This window comes from Colius striatus, chromosome 1, assembly GCF_028858725.1.
Source record: "Colius striatus isolate bColStr4 chromosome 1, bColStr4.1.hap1, whole genome shotgun sequence".
Taxonomy (NCBI): Eukaryota; Metazoa; Chordata; class Aves; order Coliiformes; family Coliidae; genus Colius; species Colius striatus.
The window spans coordinates 146,857,853-146,876,602 of NC_084759.1; positions in this window are offsets into that span (position 1 = coordinate 146,857,853).

An 18,750-nucleotide genomic window follows, 5' to 3' on the forward strand; every position below is an offset into this window, starting at 1 on the left:
CAGCTGCCATCTCACCAGAGGATGCACTGGGGGGGGGTCTCTGCTCCTCCAGCACATCTCCTCCTCTCTTCCCTCACTGACCTTGGAGTCTGCACAGTCGCTTTTCTCTCTACTCCAATTCCTTTCATCACCACCAGAAAGAATAAATATCCTCTTTGGACTTCTTAAAAAGTGATAGTGGAGGCACCCAATTAGCTCAGCTGCAGAGGTGGGTCTGACTTAGAGACAGGGAAAGTTTTGGGCAGCTTCTTACAGGAGCCACTATTTTGGCCCCTTCCCCATAACTAGAAATGGCTCCAAACAAACCTAACACAGTATTGCTTATTGTTTCAGGCTTTCTGAAAAATAGAGAAAACTAAAAAGAATATTTTCTGAACAGGACAGCTTTGTGATAACACAAAGAACTCTACTCATACTTTACTTTTCTGCCGTGTTGTAAATATTTCAAACTCAAATAAGTTTGTCTAGTAGCTGACAGATATATTGATTTAAGTATAAAGCTTTGAATAATGTAAATTGCATTTGTTTTTAGAGACAAAATAAATTGAAAGATTTGCAGTCCTGAGGAAGGGAGGAAACAGTATCTCTCTGTGAAACTTGATTTCTGTATTTGCACCACAAGAGCTGATTATTTGCCTGTCTATTGTTTAAAGGTTTACTTCTGTTGATTTCCTTAATCTGAAAGAATAGAGTCTGAGCCTTCAGCTTCATAGAAACCTGAAGCTCTGCAGAACTGACATTGATAAGCTCTACCATCTTGAAAATAAGTCTTTTTATAGCTTTCATATAAGTGATTTTCTTTCATGTTCTAGTTTTGCTGTTTATCTTGTGGTTGACCATTTCGAACCATGGCTGCCACATGGGCAGTTATGGCTAGAACGAAACTTCTCTGACCTTGCATGCACCTGTGTCCTGTGCACCAGTTGTTATCTGGAAGCTGTGTGACCTTTTTAGATGAGGATCAGGAGTGACCAGCAGAAGTAGAGAGCCATTTTTGTACCTCTAGTTCCCAGACTGGCCTGAATCCCAGCATCCCTGAGCGCACACAGTTCCGTTTGTTTCCATTGAGTCTCTATCCAAGTAGCTGTGCCTGTTGTAAATGAAAACCCATCTTCATGAGGCTTCAGATATCTTCTACAGTATATCTTCTTTTACTTATCAGTAATCTTACTATTAGTCATGCAGTAGAAATAAGCAGGGTCTGCTCAATTCAATTCAATCTGACAGTATTCAGGAAGCCTCAGAATGCAGAAATGTCATTCTCCATTGATAATCATCAGAAAGTCAATATTTAAATTCATAATTTGGATTGCCTATTAGTGATTGCACCTATTTGCTAGCTCATTCATGTATTAACATCTTCTGCTCCTTCAGTGCAGAACCATTCTCTCTATTTGAATCTTACCCTAACCTAGTTTATCAAAATGATAAGCCTAGCTTATAAAAAGGTTCATAACAAATAGCACCTGGCTGAAGGGTTTACTGTTAACAAATATTCTTGGAATATTTCACTACACTCTTATGGGTGAATCTATGACCGTTCACACTTTTTTTTTTTCTCCTAGTGAAGACAGGATACAAAAAATGGTTTTCCTATAAGTTCTTCCTTTTGTGGTATGACAATTTGGACTAGATGATCTTTAGAGGTCCCTTCCAACCCCTACCATTCTGTGACAGTTCCTTATACCTTTTTTTTTCCTGAGAATTCAGAGTTGAACAAGACAAACCAGTAAACATAACTGTAGCAGAGATGTGGACTGCAGATCAATGTCCTCATAATAAGAAACTGATAGGAGCAGAAGTTTTGTTAGAAAGCTTCCTATTACAGCAAGATGAAATGTGTTTTGGGGAATCTTTTAACCTTAGCTATATTTATCCCAAAACCAACCATGACATCAACATGGCTGGGCTGTGAAGAGACGCATTACCTGTTTGATAGAGCTGTGCTGCTAGAAACCTTTGGTGTAATTCCACTGCATTGGTAAAACTTCAAGAAGGATGTATACAGATATCCACGTCTGACTTTACTGAACTAAAGCCTTGGTCTTTCAGCTTCTTTCAGGAGTCCTTTAAGCAGAAACATCAATGCCAAGAGCAATTCCTGTACCTTAGATAGGTGTAGGACTGATGTAATAGGAGGTTCCAATGGCACTTCTCCTGCTGAGTTGTGAGGTTTGGACTAAACTCCATGCTTTCTAAACTCCTTCCAGAGAAGTATCAGTGTGGCTGGACTCAATCTTAACCCCTGACTGTAATGAAGAGTTCAGGCTCCATGTTATGGCACAGAGTTGGATTATTACAGCTCAAGTTGGACACTCTCTTACTAGAGGGGTCCTGAACCAAGAAATCCCTGGGTCGTTACACCCTTACAATCCAAGTTCCCATCTCCTCTTGTGACAGCTTGATCCAATAGCAATATTTGAGTCTGGAGTCTTCTTATTCCTTCCTCTGTCTCCCACCAGTTTCTTTTGCTTATCTCTGAAGTCCCAGTTTCAAAAAGATTTAAAATCCTCTTGAATTATCTGCACTTGAGTGCTGTCAAAGAGGACTCCCAGTGCTTTGTTACCCTGAAGTTTGTGGCCTCAGGCCTCAGTTTTCACATGGTTGCATAGCTTTATCAAGTTGCAATTCATCCTGGTTGTGCACAGTTAATTATAATAATTTGCCACCAAGTTTTTTTAATTTCCAATAGCTGGAGATGGAGGGCTATTGAACTGTAGTGAGTGGCAGAAAGAAGCTCCTTATTGGTACAGTTTGACACCTTTCATCCTCTATGAGTCAGTGCCTTTCTCTGTTCATGCTTCAGTGATTCTCTTTCCCACTAGGGCTGAATTCTGCATCTCAGCAGCCAAGAGGTATGGTAATAAATCCTGAATGCAGACAAGGGATGCTTAAGATCAGGAATCTCAGTACAAAGAATGAACCAAGAAGCTGAAGATGGAGACAGTGTCTGAAGCCTGCCAAGATTCAGAGGAGCACAGCAGCGTGCCAGATCCTCGTTGAGTTTGGGCATGTCAGCCTGGTAAGTATCCAGTAAGGGGCCCAACTGTGACTGCAGTGCTGGTTTTGTGGTAGTGTCACCGCTAAAGTGATTTTACTACACAACTCATCTCAAAATTAGACTGGTTTTCCAAGCTAATGCAGGGCAAGGCCTTGAAGACAAATAACAATGTATTTATATAGTGTATTTGTTTTTACCAGCAAACATGAAAAAAAAGCACATTGATTCCAGATTACAATGACAGAGACACATGAAGAACATCTGTCACTTCGACAGAATCATAAATCACCGGGCTGAAATACTGACATGTCTTTTTTTCCTTGGCAAAATAGTTGTTTAAAATGGGATATAATTAAGTTGCTTTGAGCCACATATTATCTATTTTAAACCTGTTATTTTTCTCATGTGAAAAATGTCAGATGGAACCTACCAGCTTTGTTTTGGTTTTAAATTAAACTAGTTTAAAAAAGGACCACTACATACCCTAGCAATTCAGGGTGCTGCTAGGAATTGTCCCACCTGGAGAAATTCTAAGGAAAATAAACTTGTAAGTAAATGAAACAATGCAGTAGATGTGGAAGACAGATAAGCAGTAAAAGTTCAGTATAGCTGCATCAGGAATTCTCCAGTGACCTGAATATCAAAAAGGAAATACTACAACGAGAGAAAGCAAGGACATACAGGCAAGATGAGTAATAAAAGCAGTAGCATAAACATCTAGGGATAAAACTGAAGACTAAGTCACAAAATGAGTTACAACTTTCCTGGAGCATAAAATGGAAGAAAAAGAGGTTTTGGAAATACCAAGAAGTTGGAGGAAGAGAAAGGCAGAGGCACAAATAACAGATACCCAGAGTAGAGTAAAATGTTTTGTTATTTATTTTGCTACACTCTTCACATGAACATAAACATTAATGATAGGTACTTAACAACACTATTTTTTTTTTTAACAATGGGAAGATCATATGCCAGAATGGAGAAAAAAAGAAGTAAAGGAATGTTTGGATAAATTGAACCTAAGCAAGACTTCAGATCTTGCTGAAATTCACTTAATACATACTAGGCTCTCAATTGATTTCTGAGAGTTCCTGGAAGAGTGGATAAGTCACCAGTGCCTGCAGCAGTGATGTAGCCTAAGATGGAAATATGGTTGGGCTCACACTTCTAATTTTTGATAATGATATATACAACATACATTTTGAAAATTAGTTTAAACAAAACACCCAGCTGGTTTAAAGACTTGTTCATAAATGAACCAGGGAAAGCTGTCCCACTGGAAATCACTCCTAATTCAATCTGCTGTTAAATGTAAACCTAACACATGATTGTAGGTAGTTGCACTAGGAAGGCGTTGAAAAGAAGTTTTACATAACTCCTAATGGATTGGCTTCTGATCAACATTCTGATCAAAGACTTAGATGATAGAATTAGAAATAATTATATCAGCTTGAGACCATGTGAAGATTTGCAAAACAAGTTCAAGGACAGATTAGAATTCAAAAGTAGCATGATAGGTTCTGAAAGGTTCTGAAATACAACATTAAAAAAATGAACAAGACAAAAGGCAGAGAAGTACATTTGGTAGGTGGAAATCAAAAGCACAACCACAGCATGCCACTGCAGATAAAGATCTAGTGATTAATGAGGGCCATGAATGAGTCAACAACGTGATGCTGTTGAGGAAAGGAGATTAATGTAATTCTAGATTCTCTTGAATTGTCTGCTTGAAATAGTGTAAGTAAGACAAGAGATAATTGGTGTGCTTTTCTTGGCACTTGTGAGGCTTCAGCTAAAACACTGTATTTTACTCTGAAGCACTGCAATTTAAGAGAGATGTAGATAAACTGGAAACAATGCAGAGAAAATCAACATGGACAAGTGGTTTGGAAAATTGTTTCAATCTAGAAAATATCAGGCTATATAGGGTTCAACGGTCTTCAAGTCTATAAAAGGTTATTATAAAGAGAGTGGTGATACGTTTTTTCATGCCAGCTAAAGATAAGAGGAGAACATGATGGAAACTTTTACAGCTATACTATAATAAGTCTCACAGTAACACCTCGTAACCAGGAGAAATGATCATCACTGGAATATGTTACCCAAGAAAGTTGTATAATCCCTATCATTAATGTTTTTATACACAAATCAAAAGGACTGCCTTGGTAATCTACAGTTATCAAGACAATTGTGGTCTTTCTTCAAAGTCAGAAGATGGACCAGATGAATGTTTTGTAGTAGGTGGCTGAGATCCCTGGAATGATGACAGAGCATAGAGATTATTACAAGGTAATCCATAACAGGTTTTCACTAAGAAAGCATTTCAAAAGTCAATGTGTAGTCCTGGATGTGTTCATTAGCCATTATGGAAGATTGCACAAGTTGTTCTCTGGACTTGTTTTAAAAAAAGGAACAAAATCCAAGCCTTGTTTTCCTTTAATGTTTATCTTGTGGATTTTTTGTTTGTTTTTATTTTACCTGAGGAAGATTAGGCACATCTTTGATTGAAAACAATGAGTAATAACAGACTACATAGTCCCTTGAGATCACATCCAATCTACATTTCTGTGATTTGTGTGCAATCTACAGTATCTTTACTGAGTTGTTGAAGAGCTTAGCAAGCACAAGTTAATTATTAAACTAGTTCTTTTCCCAGGGCAGTAATGATCTAATCATTTATGATGGTGCTCAAATGAAGAATTAAACAAACACATCCAAAATAAACACAGATCAAATAATCTTTGCCAATGGAAAATGACAAAATCTTGTTTTCATGCCAGTGGGTCTTCAAAACACCACCATCACCATAGATCCAGCCCTCAGTAAAACTAACAAGGCAGGACTTCTCAGTCTGAGAGAAATCCTGAATTTTAGTAATTGGGATTTTTTTCCCCCAACATTTTAGGGTTTCTTTTTTAAAATTTGGAAAATTATAAAAATGAGAATGAGAAAAAAATTGAAGAGTTTTAGCAAAGTAGGAAAGTTCTTGTTGTCCAAAAAGCAGTTTCATGACTGGTGTCCAATAAGCCAGTCTACACATAGAGTTGAGGTATTGGTTTTCATATCTGTGCAGAGATGAGTGCCAAGGGGTAACTCCACAAAGCCAGCACACCCTGCACACACAATACATTCTGCACTGTATTTGTACAAAATCTTATATAGCACATGTGTTATTCTATTTAGTGAGTCCTCCTGTGTATATTGAGTAAGCTATCAGCCTTCCTCTGGCACCTGGCAGGACAGGGAGTTCCATCCTTATCAGTCTCTGATCCTTCTTCAAGAATACAGTCATTAACAAGCCATACATATAAAGCAACCAGGTCTTCTCCATCAACTGTTGGTGATGGTCTATCCCCTTCAGGCTGAGAAACCTATTGTTTCAGGACATCCTTAATGAGAATGTCAGGTCTTTATGTGTGTCTGTCCTGAGCCTATATATGTTTATTTTGATCAGTACCATCTTAGTATTAGTACTAACTACAAAGCCCCTGTGCATCTGGACCTAGTACATACTAGTTTATCCTGTCTCCTATTTTACCTGGTTACATTCTGACGGCTTGAATTACAACTGAACATTTCTACACTCAAAAACCAAAATGTTGCAGTCGTGGTGTACCACACACACACACACACACACACACATATATATATATATATATATATATATCTCTTAGTCGGGGGAGAACAGTTAATATTTATGGGAGTTACAGTCTTTCAGGGACCTGAGTACACAGAAGAGAATACCAACCAGAATCACAGTGCCAATAAAGTAGCATTCTGGAACAGGATATTTTTTTATATTAGCTCAAAATGTGTCTCAAAATAACACAAAGGAAAAACTATGCAAAAGTAAGTTTTTTCAGAAAATGTACTCTTTGTTAGAAGTCCAAGCCCATGCAAAACTTCTGAAAAACTGTAGTCATTATTTAACATTAAAAAAAAACTTCTCAAAAACGTGTTCTAGAGAAATCTGTGCTCATCACAGTGCACCGTGGTGTTGACTCAGATATGACCAGAAATACAGCAAGTATTTGCAGTCACCTTTATTATTTTAGTCTAGTAAAAGGTGATCATAAGCCCCAAAGATATGGTCAGGGTCTAGACCAAATATGACTTTCCACAAATTCAGAAATATTTAGGTTTAGTGTTTATTGATTAGGCCAGATTTAAGTGAATGTCTACTGGTCCTTTTGTTCTTTTAAAACTATACATGACTTTTAGACATCAGAATAAAGATTTCATGCATTATAAGAACCTTCTCTCTCATGAACAAACTCCGGACCTCATCAATTTTTCTGTGTGAATATATGAATACTGACCTAATGAATCTGGTAAGCTTCAGGTCAGCCATTAGATGACCTACCCTTGTTGAACAACAGGGAAAAAATGCAGTTCAAAGATTCTGGGACAAACTTGTCAGGTGTCAAGGACAGCCTTAACCCCAAAGCACAGAGAGACAGTTAGACCCAAGTGAACAAATCTCAGTTCAGCTGAGCTTGCTTACGCAGTCCTGATGAGTGCTTCCCTTGCTGGGACTGTCAACTTGAAAGTGGACTGTTCAATTTGTAGGACAGGATGTCGCAAACAGCCCTAGGGCACACCGCAACAGCCTAAAGTGTCTTAAGCAGATTAAATAGCTTTAAGCAGCTTTGAAGACTTAGACACTTTAAGCTTATAAAACAGACTAAGCTGCTTAAACTGCTCTAGGACTTTAACAAGGGCCCCACAATGCTTCTCCTCACCAGCCATGCGAGTGAAACGAGCTGGAAGGAAGAAGCCACTGTGTTGACACAGATCCAGCCAAGAGTCTGCACAAATGCAAACAACTGGTATTGATGTATTTTGTCAGTAATGTTGTATAAAATACTGAAAAGTATACTCTCCCCTCGATTAGCTCATTGTTTCTTCCTCTTTTGTAGCTACTTCCCTTCCCCAACCACTTCCTTCTCTTTTTTTTTTCTTTCTATTTTCACTCATTTTGCTCAGGCTCTTTTAGTACCTATTTCCTCTCTAATTCTTCCTAAAGAGATCAGTGGAGTGCTTTTAGTGCAGTGATATACTTTTGTAAAGAAAATATGTCTCTTTTGAGCCTATTTAGTCCACAGAAATATGCTGTGAGCAACCGTTCATTTGTATCACTATGGTTATGGTTTAACTTAAATCTAGAACTTGTTTTTTTTTTTTTTATCAAGGAAATGGCATGAGTTGACAGAAACATTGTGGAAAAGCCAGCTGCATAATCCTAGAAAGTACCACCAGCAGCCATTAGATTATCACCTACAAAAGCAGGTAACCAGTTTAGATAGCTTTGTTCAGAAGAAGGAATACAATGCACCAAATCTGCATGGCATTTCCTGTCTTTTTGGCAGTTTCAGAAAGGGTGTAAGAGGTAGAAGACTGGGGATATCTGTCCAGAAAAATGTGTAAATGTGTCTTCCTAAGTTGGTAATCTCTGAGTGGTGAAAGGACTTTAGTTTCATTTCTTACTCCATCTCTCTGACTTTGGGGTGTGCTGCACAAACCACAAGTCATTCTGTTCTTACCAAAGGAAGTAACACCCTGTCCCCTTTACATACAAGACAGTGGCATGAAACTGAGTGACTGCTATTTTGTCACCATTTGCTGACATTCACTTTGAACTGCCATGTTAATAGCTAGGGCTGTGGTGGTAATATACTAGAGCACTTGAACTGGGTGAAATGTTCCTGTTGCTGAGGATCTGCTCAGGCCTGTGTCATCACATTTTTCTCATGTTTGAATTCCATTTCTAGTTCCTTTAGTAGGAACATTCTGCTCCTCCCTTTCATATCCTTCACTCATTTCCTGGGGTCATATGCTAACTTGTCATGGGTTCTTTTTCCAGATTCCTTACCGGTTCTGTATTTTTCACAGGCTTATAGAGTCTCATCACACACGACTTTGTATGTATCACATGCTCTAATCACAATCTCGCTGCAAAATGTAACTGTAAAACTTATAATACTAAAGCAATGTGTTCTAAAGACTCGAGAGCGTAAGCACGAAGAGGGATCATGGTCAACTTTAGTCACTGATCTATTTTTCTGCCAATTATCTATGTTATGCATTGCCAAATAATGTTGCCTATCACCATAATGTGTATTGCATGCATAGCATGTCCAATGTGGCACATTTATATGAGTATCACTTAACACTTTCATTGAGGCTTGATTTAAACCAAATGCTATTTTTTTCCCAGCAAGCTGAAAGCATGTTGATCTCTATTTTTATTGAAGAAAACAATTTCTAGCATGATCTACTCTTTTCAAGTCATCAATGCATTTTAATCCATTTATGCAGCTATCAATTATCACTTTCTTCAAACAATCTTCTAAAACTCTCCATATGATGCAAGTAGGATTCACTAGCTTGTAAATGATTCCTTCAGTTTCTTAGATATTGATTTGATATGCTCCCACCAGGTGATATCACTGGGAGCCAAGAGATTTATTTGCAATGAAGTATCACTACTGTTGGAGCATGGTTTCCTTGAGTTCATGCTTTGGTGACCGCAATATCTTCCTGGTAGCCCCAGCTCCTTCTCAAGTTCCAGCCAGTATGGCTGGAGAAAGGGTAGGTTGTCTGGACTGCCTATGGGCTTTGTTGTCAGTGGGATAATGTGAGCTGCTTGATGTCTAGGCTGCTTGATGTCCTGGCAGCTCTCAGGCTGGAGAAAGTGATGAGCTGCATCTGCCATTTCCAAAGCTCTGACAGTGATTTGGGTCTCGCTTTCTTCTAGGCAGCTGCTTATTTGCATCAGAGATTAATGATGGGAATTAATGAAGTTAATTAAGGTTAACAATGAGCATGGACAAGTAATCTTTTTGGAATTCTGAATGTAGTCACCTATTCATAACACGCACTTTCTTTCAAATATTTTTCTTTACATCTGAGAAGAAAAAGATGCCGTTTGTGTTACAGGAGAGTTTGAGCAGTTTCAGATCTGAAGGAATTTTACCAGAAAACACATAACGCCAGGCATCGGGTCATGTATACCAGTCTGCAGTGTGGCACTTACATATATGCCCAGTTTTCAATTGGAATTTGATTTTCTTTGGCTTCCAGGAAACATCAGTGTGTGTTAAAATTGCCTCTGCTGATTTGAGGCAGTAGTGGCACGGCATGTTTGCGTGCCATGATAAGAAACTGTGCGTGCGCCAAAAACATTTTGTTGACTGTGGTGAGCCTAGTGAGGCCATGCATCTAGTAAAAGACATTTTTCAGAGCTGCTATTGGACTAGATCAGTAAGTGCTGGCAAGATGTTGAGGTCCTGTTGCTGGGCAGATCACCAGGTGTTAGCCCGTGGGCCTAGTGAGGCCACACAGCTGTACTGATCCACCAACGGTAAAAGACATTTTTCAGAGCTGCTGTTGGACTAGATCAGTATGTGCTGGGAACATGCTGAGGTCCTGTTGCTGGGCAGATCACCAGGTGTTGGCCTGTCATTGAGGCTACTGCTTTGACTACCAGCTGCTCACACCACAAAAATGTACAGGACAACAGACTCACCCTTCCTTCCTTCCCCAAACTCAAGACAACTGTCTCCTTGATCTCTGTAGCGCTACAGCTGACCTTGCTACAAGCTTGGGGCTTTATAAGACAAATTACCACTTTTTCTCATCCTTTTTCAGCATCTCCTAAACCTTGACATTCCCACCGCTCAATTTTTTAAAATAATCTTATCTGAAATAAGCTGATAGTTTATTTCAACTTCAAAAGATATATTTTTTTCCTTTACATTTGTTCCTACTTCTTTCCTCTTTTTTCCCCCTTTTTTTCAGCCTTGTTGGCTAGCTTCTTTGGCTAATGGATGATACAGTGAATTGCCTGAATCTACTCTACATCTGTGAATACTGTTTCCTTAGGTTGCAACAGCAGCCCAATTGTTTGGCTTTGCTGGAAGCTCTCCTAAGAGGTAGGTAGAGCTGAAGATTTTAGGATGAACGCCAGCATTTGCACTCTACTAATGTTAATTTCACGCATTCTCTCTTGCATTGCTGATTCTGTAATTGGTCTGTGCTTCCATCTCCACCCATATCCTGCCTTGACACACATCCGTGTGCAGATGACGAGGGGAATGACAGGTGAGACAACCAGCTTATGGGCTGAGTCACCCAGGAAGGCAGACCATCATCCGGCAATTAGGATGAAGAAGAAGGAAGTGTGCCAGCAAAACAGGTGATCTGAGCAACGCATTGCACCCCGCATGCCAAAATGGATATTGCACAATTCTGTGCTGCAATGGAGAGGTGTGTAAAAAAGCACAAGTACGTATTTCCAAAATGATCTTCAAAGTAGGAGTTAAAGAAATACTAAAACTCAGTCTATTCTTTTTCATGAAGCACTTTGATACCAAAGGTGAATGCAAAAATCAAGAAATAGATGGAGCAGTGGTATAGTATAACCCTCTCAGCATTTTGGCCACTTTTATTTGAGTATCTTCCTGTGCATGAATATTCAAAAGCAGGAACACAAACACAATTTATCAGTATGGAACAATTATGCTATTTGTTGGATTGTACACGCAATAGATGGCTGGGACTAACATGCTATTAGTCTAACCACTAATGTCCTCACCACTTCTGATTCAGGTACCCACTGGATTTCTGCTGGTCAGGCAGATAGTAATCACATAGGGAAGTTGCAGTCTCCACTGCTCCTTGCAATAGGCTGATCTCCAGTTTTGCTGAGTTGCTATCTTCTGATTTATTTCTTTTTCTGCAGGATTTCAGAGATTTTTTTTTTTAGTTATTGTTTTTCCTCCAGTCCTTGAGTGACTTCGTTTCTGTCCTTGTTTCTGTTTGGCTTAAGTTTATGTGCTACCACTCATAGCTTAGCAAACTTTTTTTTCCAGTAAATCCAACCTGAGGTAACATGGTTAGCCTAGGCTTTGTATTAAAATAGTAAAAGTATGTGAAAGATCTACCAAAATGGTGGCAGACAGAGTGATCTGTGCTTGTTGTCTGACATATTTCTAAGCACCTTGCTGGCTTAAGAATGAGGACTTTTCCAGATGGCAAAAGGACTCTGAGAAAGAGATACTGACATGAACACCACCTGAAGTCAAACGTGCTATAGAACTGGTGGTATCAGTGATGGTCTTTGTAATGCCAACCACAAAGGCCTGGGTAAGATGGTCTTCAAAGGGAAAATTACTTAGAAATTAGTACTATGAAGATGAAAACAAAACAGTGGTGCATGATATTCTGACTTTGACCATACACAGATTTATAAGAAAATAAAAACCACTGTAAGGATAGTTTATCACAAGCATAGGTTGCTCAGAGAGGTTTGGCAGTCTCTGTCCTTGGAGGTTTTCCAGTCAGGATAAAACCCTTAGCAGCCTGGTCTGAGCTCACCTCGCTGCACTGAGCGAGGAGGATGCATTAGGGACCTCCTGAGTCCCCTCCTAGCTTGGATCATTTGGTGATTCTGTGATTTAAGTTACTGTTGGAGCCAAGGGTAGATGAGGTGAAAAAATGGTGATATGAGCGGAGGTTGCTCAGCATGACATTTCCCAGTATGTCTGAGTCTGTAAAACTTAGCTTCTGCCATCTGTGTGTGATCTTGTCCCTCTCCAGATCTTGTCCTGGTATCTCACTCTTGAGCTAGCACTGGCCCTTGTCCAACATCTCTGTGAGCTGTTTCAACTCACCAACCTGGCAGAAGCTGATTATTTTTTTTTTTAAACTGGTTGGCTTTCTGCTGATTTAGTTAGCTGAACTATCTCACTAAGAGATGAGCAACACAGCACAAGGTTAAGATTGGTTAAGACTGGAAGGAGTTAAGGTTGGGCAGAGCTCTCTCAGTGGGAGTGAGACATTAAATTTGACTTGCTGCCTCACGAAACAGTGTGATGTATCTGCAGCAGCTTCAACATGGGCATAACAACAAATTTGGTAAGCTCAAAAAGGATGCATCATAAATAAAATAAAACCTCAGAAATAAAAACTCTTAAATGTCAAGACCAGTGAAAAATGTGGAATTAGAAAAAGGAACATGAAAGCAGATAGGTAAGTGGGAAATAATGTTCATGGAAAAATGAACAAAAATATATTAAAGACCTATGACTTGAAACTGCAGCTCATGCCATGGTTGGAAACCACAGACCTTGTTTACTGAGTTACAAACATCCCATGCATCTAGTTTAAACAGGAAACAGGCTGATCAGAAGCAAAGATAGGGAAATTTGTACAACAGAGACAAAATAGATGGGCAAAGCATTTTAAAGGAGTCAGTGAGAAAAAACTCAGGCCTAACTTGACATGTGATTCTGTGACACGAGATGATGTGACTTCAAACAACAGGAGGTTGCCACTGGCTCAGTGATGATATCAGAAAAGCAAGTTGTTGTCCAGTAGGTAGCAGCAACAATGCAATGAACAGCAATTTGGTGGTAGTAGAAATGCTAGGAGCCCACAATGTCATGGCAGAAGTAAAATTTAAAAGTTAAAAAATTTAAAAGCTGAATAAAATCTGTGAAAAATAACAACTTCTGATGAGGCAGAACAAGGAATTGTTAAAAGGTTTTCAAAAGACACTGGGAAAGTGTCTTTTTGCCCTACATTATAAGGGAGGTCATTTGCAGTGGAATGGTGCACAAGATTACACAAGGTGATAGACGCAGAATTAAAGGAAAGCAGCCTCTGGACCCAGGCCCAGAAAACTGGATGTTCACCCAACAGAGCATCCTGAAAGAATACATGCAATGATAGGCTTTGCTCATCACCAGTTTCATTGATTTTTTTTTTAAGGTTACACGACAGCAGCCTTGGGAACGCCCCGTGGAACTACAGCACTCAGCTTGTCTTCCATCACCACGGCCTTGCAGAGAGAGATGGATGGCTGCATCTGGGAGTGTGTCTAAGTAACAGTCTGGTTCACTTTAAGCACTGGTGTAAAGCAAGGGTATGCTTGCTTTCTGTTGCTGTTTTGCATTATCATACATAGCAACTGTGTAGGCAGCACAAGTAGCAGAATACCATGGGGCGGATCACACATATCTTGGAAGTGTAAATTGTGCTAGTAGCATTGTGTTACCGAGCCATAGACCTGAAAAAAGCTGTGAAGATATATAACCTGGTAAAAAAAAAGTAAGGCAAACGGGATTCAAAATCAGCTATCACAGCAAACATCCCCAAAAGTTTAATACCAAGCATCAAAGTCACGTCAGAAAACACAAACTCTGGCAAAGTAGAACAGCTTGTCTCTCCCTTCCATATTCCACTTTTGAGTAATTAGGAAGGAACTAACAGAAAAGAGAGTCCTCCACTATTCATACTTATTTCAGCACATGGAAATCCAAGATATTCAGTCACTGAATGAAAAGATTTTTAAAAAGTATTATTTGCATGTAACTACAATGCTAAAATACATCCTGGAAAGTGGAGACATCAAAGGTGCTAGAAAACAAAATGCCTTGGAAAAAAGAACTGCCTATGAAAAAGTCTGAATGTTGGGCTCTATCCTTAGAGCAGAGTTGAATAGCCCACCAGGTTCATCTTTCACCAGAGTCAGTAGGGAGCACAGGGTGTATTTGGTATGTGTTCTCCTACTGGCAGACCTCAAGAATTCCCCACAAAAGGATCCAGTGGAGACCAGCATGTGTGAAGAAGAAGAGGATGCTCGTTAGAGATCTTAAGAAGACCCACCTCACAGGAATGATAGTGATCAACCTCAGTCATGTTCACTAGAAACATCAACAAATGACAGAGAGGAATGGAAGACAGTAGCTTCAACTGTATGTCCCAGACTTGCCATAGGAAGAATACACTTATAAGGGCTATTAGAGAATCAAATGTGCTTCCCATAGTTGCTTTGTTTTCTTTGTGAAGGAAAACTTGATTTAGCTAGCTTGTTTTACTACCTGCCATTGGAGGTAATAGTTGCAAAGCTTACTGATGGGGAGGAAAATAAAGCTCTTGCTCCAGAGATACAGAAAGTAGCTGATATCCAGACTAAAGTACCCTGCCAAATGCTTCAAGGGGACAGGGGCCTGTTGCTAAGGCATTGCCTTGTGATTGTTGGAGCCATGATAGACTGGGTAGATAATCTATGCCAAGTGGCGCTGGCAGGTGTGGGACTCAGGTAGTCATGCCACAGAGGAAATGACATGATCCTTGATTAAAGGGGTTTTGCCTTTCACATATCTTCAAAGGTATCTAGAGCCTACTGGTGTCAAAAGCAAGGATGGTTTATTTTTTATTACCTAGCAAGAAGGAGAGATATTTAATCAAACTGTGTTGTGTTGGAGACAGTTCTTCTGTTTAACCATAAATATTTGTGTGTGCAATCTGGTGTTGATCTGCAAGGTTACTAATATCTACAAAGTAAGCAGTCTTTTCTTATTTGAGTGATTTACTAAGTTGTTTCAGTTTCAGCTTGTTGTTTGAGCTTAGATCTGAGTGTGCTCTTTGAGGTGATTCTGTTGAAGTAAGAGGGCACACAGATTCCTGCTACATTGAATACATTCAGGATATATAGCTTCTGCTACAATTCTCAGCCATTTTCTTAGCTCTGTTTTAACAAAAAACCCCACTATTAATATGCTTTTTTAAAAAAGTAAAACTCTGCAGCCTGTTCTCAGCTTTCCTCTACTTTTCACATAAAATCAGACCCACACATAGCCCAGATTCCTCAATGGTATCTGTTGAAATTTTTCCACCTTCTTGTGCTATATATATTCCAGTGTCCTGAACAGCAGCATGTGTCTGTGTTCTGAGTACAGACTGCTGTTATTTTAGATATCTGCCTTCATAAAGGAGCAGCCATGTTTCTTACATGTATTCATAATGAGAATTTATTCACTATTTTCAGAGATATTTAACCTAATTTCCAAAATGAATTTGTTCTTGTTCTCCAAGTTAAACAACTACATATCTCTCTCTTTTTATTTTTTTCTTTAATTTTGAAGTCTGCTTACCAAAGCCTATCTGTATTAATATGTATTAATATGTATTAATATGTATTAATATGTATTAATATGTATAGGGCAGTTAAGCAAAGAGCCTTATTCAGGAAAGGCTCTTAAATGTGTGTCTTCTGTTTAAGCTCCTACTGATGATGAGTTTAGCGCATGTATACACACTTTTCTGGAAGGGAGTGCATTGAAGAACGGGCTTGCTTCCTGGAATCAAAACCTTGACTGAAATGTCACTGCCTGGATCACTCACTGCTTACAAGGCTGACAGCAGCAAGGGATCATAAACCAAAGCTCACACTTGCCTCACCAGTAACATCAGCACACACTGCACACGTTGCATGTGACCATTCAATAGTTCCCCGGCTGCAAAGTATCCCGTCTTTATGCAGCGGAGGCATCGAGATGAAAGCCCTGGGTCCCAGAACACAGCCATGACGACGCAGTATCTACGTTAGGACACTTAATTTTGTTATATAATTAGAGCATTCAATTATAGACTAGAAGACATACTTACACAGTATTATTCTCTGCTGTAAATGAGGTTGGGTTAATTCTCTAACAGGCCAGGCAGTGATAAGAGGGGGAGATAAGCTCGCAGTATTGACTGGGGACAAAATTAACATGTGGTGTGCTTGCTTGGTTGCCTTGCTCTGCCCTGCCCTGCCCTGCCCTGCCCTGCTCTGCCAGCAACAACGCCCTGGTCCTATGGCCACAACAGCTGTCTCCACATCGAGAGCCTCAACAGGGTGACAAACGCTGCTAATAAATGATGTCTCTTTCAGATTCCTCTTGTGCAGGCCATCAGTTGGGTGGAGCAGATACAAGCCTCAGGAACAGTTAAGACTCTTCAACAATTTTGGTACTTTTCTTGGATTAATATTGGATTAAGTTAACGTCTGTGAAAACAATGACTTTTGATATGAGATGTCTCTCTAGGCTGATCTGGCAAGTTCAGCCACGGCTCACATAAGATGGAACACTCAGGCTTGTTTTGAAGACAGAGGGAATGTGAGCACAAACATGGGCCCCTATTTTCCTTTGAAAAATATGATTAGCTTTTCATTTTCCTCTTAGGCAGCATTAGGCTACTCCCCTGAGTGAGCAAAAGGTCCTTTATGTTTTGTGGATATTTGGGGAAATTACCTTGGCATTATTGTTCCATAACTCACTTTCAAAATATTCCAGATATCACGCAGAGATGGAACGACAGTCTGTGACCAGAGCGCATAGCCTAGAAACAACCGAGATAAAATGCAAGGGCAGCAGGCACAATGTACAAAACAGATAAATCAGGATGACTGCACAGTTGCATTCTCGTTTTTCCACAGTGCTAACTCACAGAGAGTACAAAATAAGCCTGTGTAGCAAAGACATGAAAAAAAAAAGACATACTGGAAAAGGTATTTTTGTTGTATTAGCATATTCTTTGCTCTAAATGAGTTTGGGCTAATTGTTTATCAAGCCACACAGGGATATGAGGTGGAGATAAGCTCCTAATATCACATTAGGAAAAATTAATTAAACAGAATAAACATAATTTGTTTGATTCTGCTATTTCCTATTTCAATTGCTTGATTTGGCAGTCTTGGTAATGTTCTTTAACAAATTCTTTATTTCTTCTCTTCAGCAGAAAAAAATGTAGAAAAAGGAAAATAAGCTGGAAAGAGATGAATTGCATGATGATACCTCATCTTCCTCGGCAGACTGAATACTGCAGAATTGGCACGGATTTCTGCTACTTGAGCTAATGGAGTGCCACTACCAGTCACGGGTTGTCATCCTCTGAGTAAAGTACTCCTAGAAGAGGATCACTGATGGGCACTGGTGAGAAAAATGAACCAAGGATTTGCTTCTCTGCTGAGGTGACAAATAATCAGGTAGATGTATGCTCCAGACGTAAGCTAACTTGCTGCTTCTCCTCCAACTTCTCACCATTCTCTGCTTTCCCTGCTTCATCCCAGACCCAGTCTCCCCCTTCAGCAAGCCACAGTGGATCCCAGCTCCCGATCTCTCAGTCTTATTTGCAATTTTCTCACTCCCACTGTGACATTCCTTGCTCTCAGCTTGTTTGGCTGGACCATGCTAACACCCCAATCCCCCTCTTTCCAGCCCCACTCCTCATCTAGCACAACTCTAGGGTCCAATATATCTGTCTAAGATTTTCTCCACAATGCATTTGAACAACTATATCCTCTGTACTCCTGATTTTAACAATGTGGCTGTTGAGACCAGAGAAAGGCAAACCTCTGCTTTCCATTTGGATGCCTAGATCTCTTATGGCTCATGGTAGCAGATGTATATCCACAGCAAATGGAACCTTTAGGAAAGTTTACCATTAAAACTGAAGTATTTATTAAATGTGCGCCATGACTTTTCACACAGTTATTGTGTTAGGATAAAAATGACACATCCCTGACACAAATGCTACCTTCTGTTGGATTTTAAGTCCTTGCACCAAGCTTATGAGATGTAGGCTTTATCACAAAAGACACCAGAATTTTTAAGTGCAACACATTTTCCCCTACAGCCTGTCAAACACATCAGGCACGTCTGAGTTGCTTTAGACTAGTGCCCCTTGAGAACGTGTCAAGTAAAAAGTTCTGAATTATACAGTTTCATATTGTTTAGATAGAAGAATGGTTTAGATACATTTAATCTCATAAAAAGCATTCTAATATCTTTAATGACCACTCTACAGACTTTCATTCCTTAGAGAAGATAAGGAATGTCCTTGCAAATAAGAAAAATTAGATCCTGCTGTGCCAAGGCCTATGCTCTAAATAGTTCAAGGTGACCAGTGTGCAGCTCAGT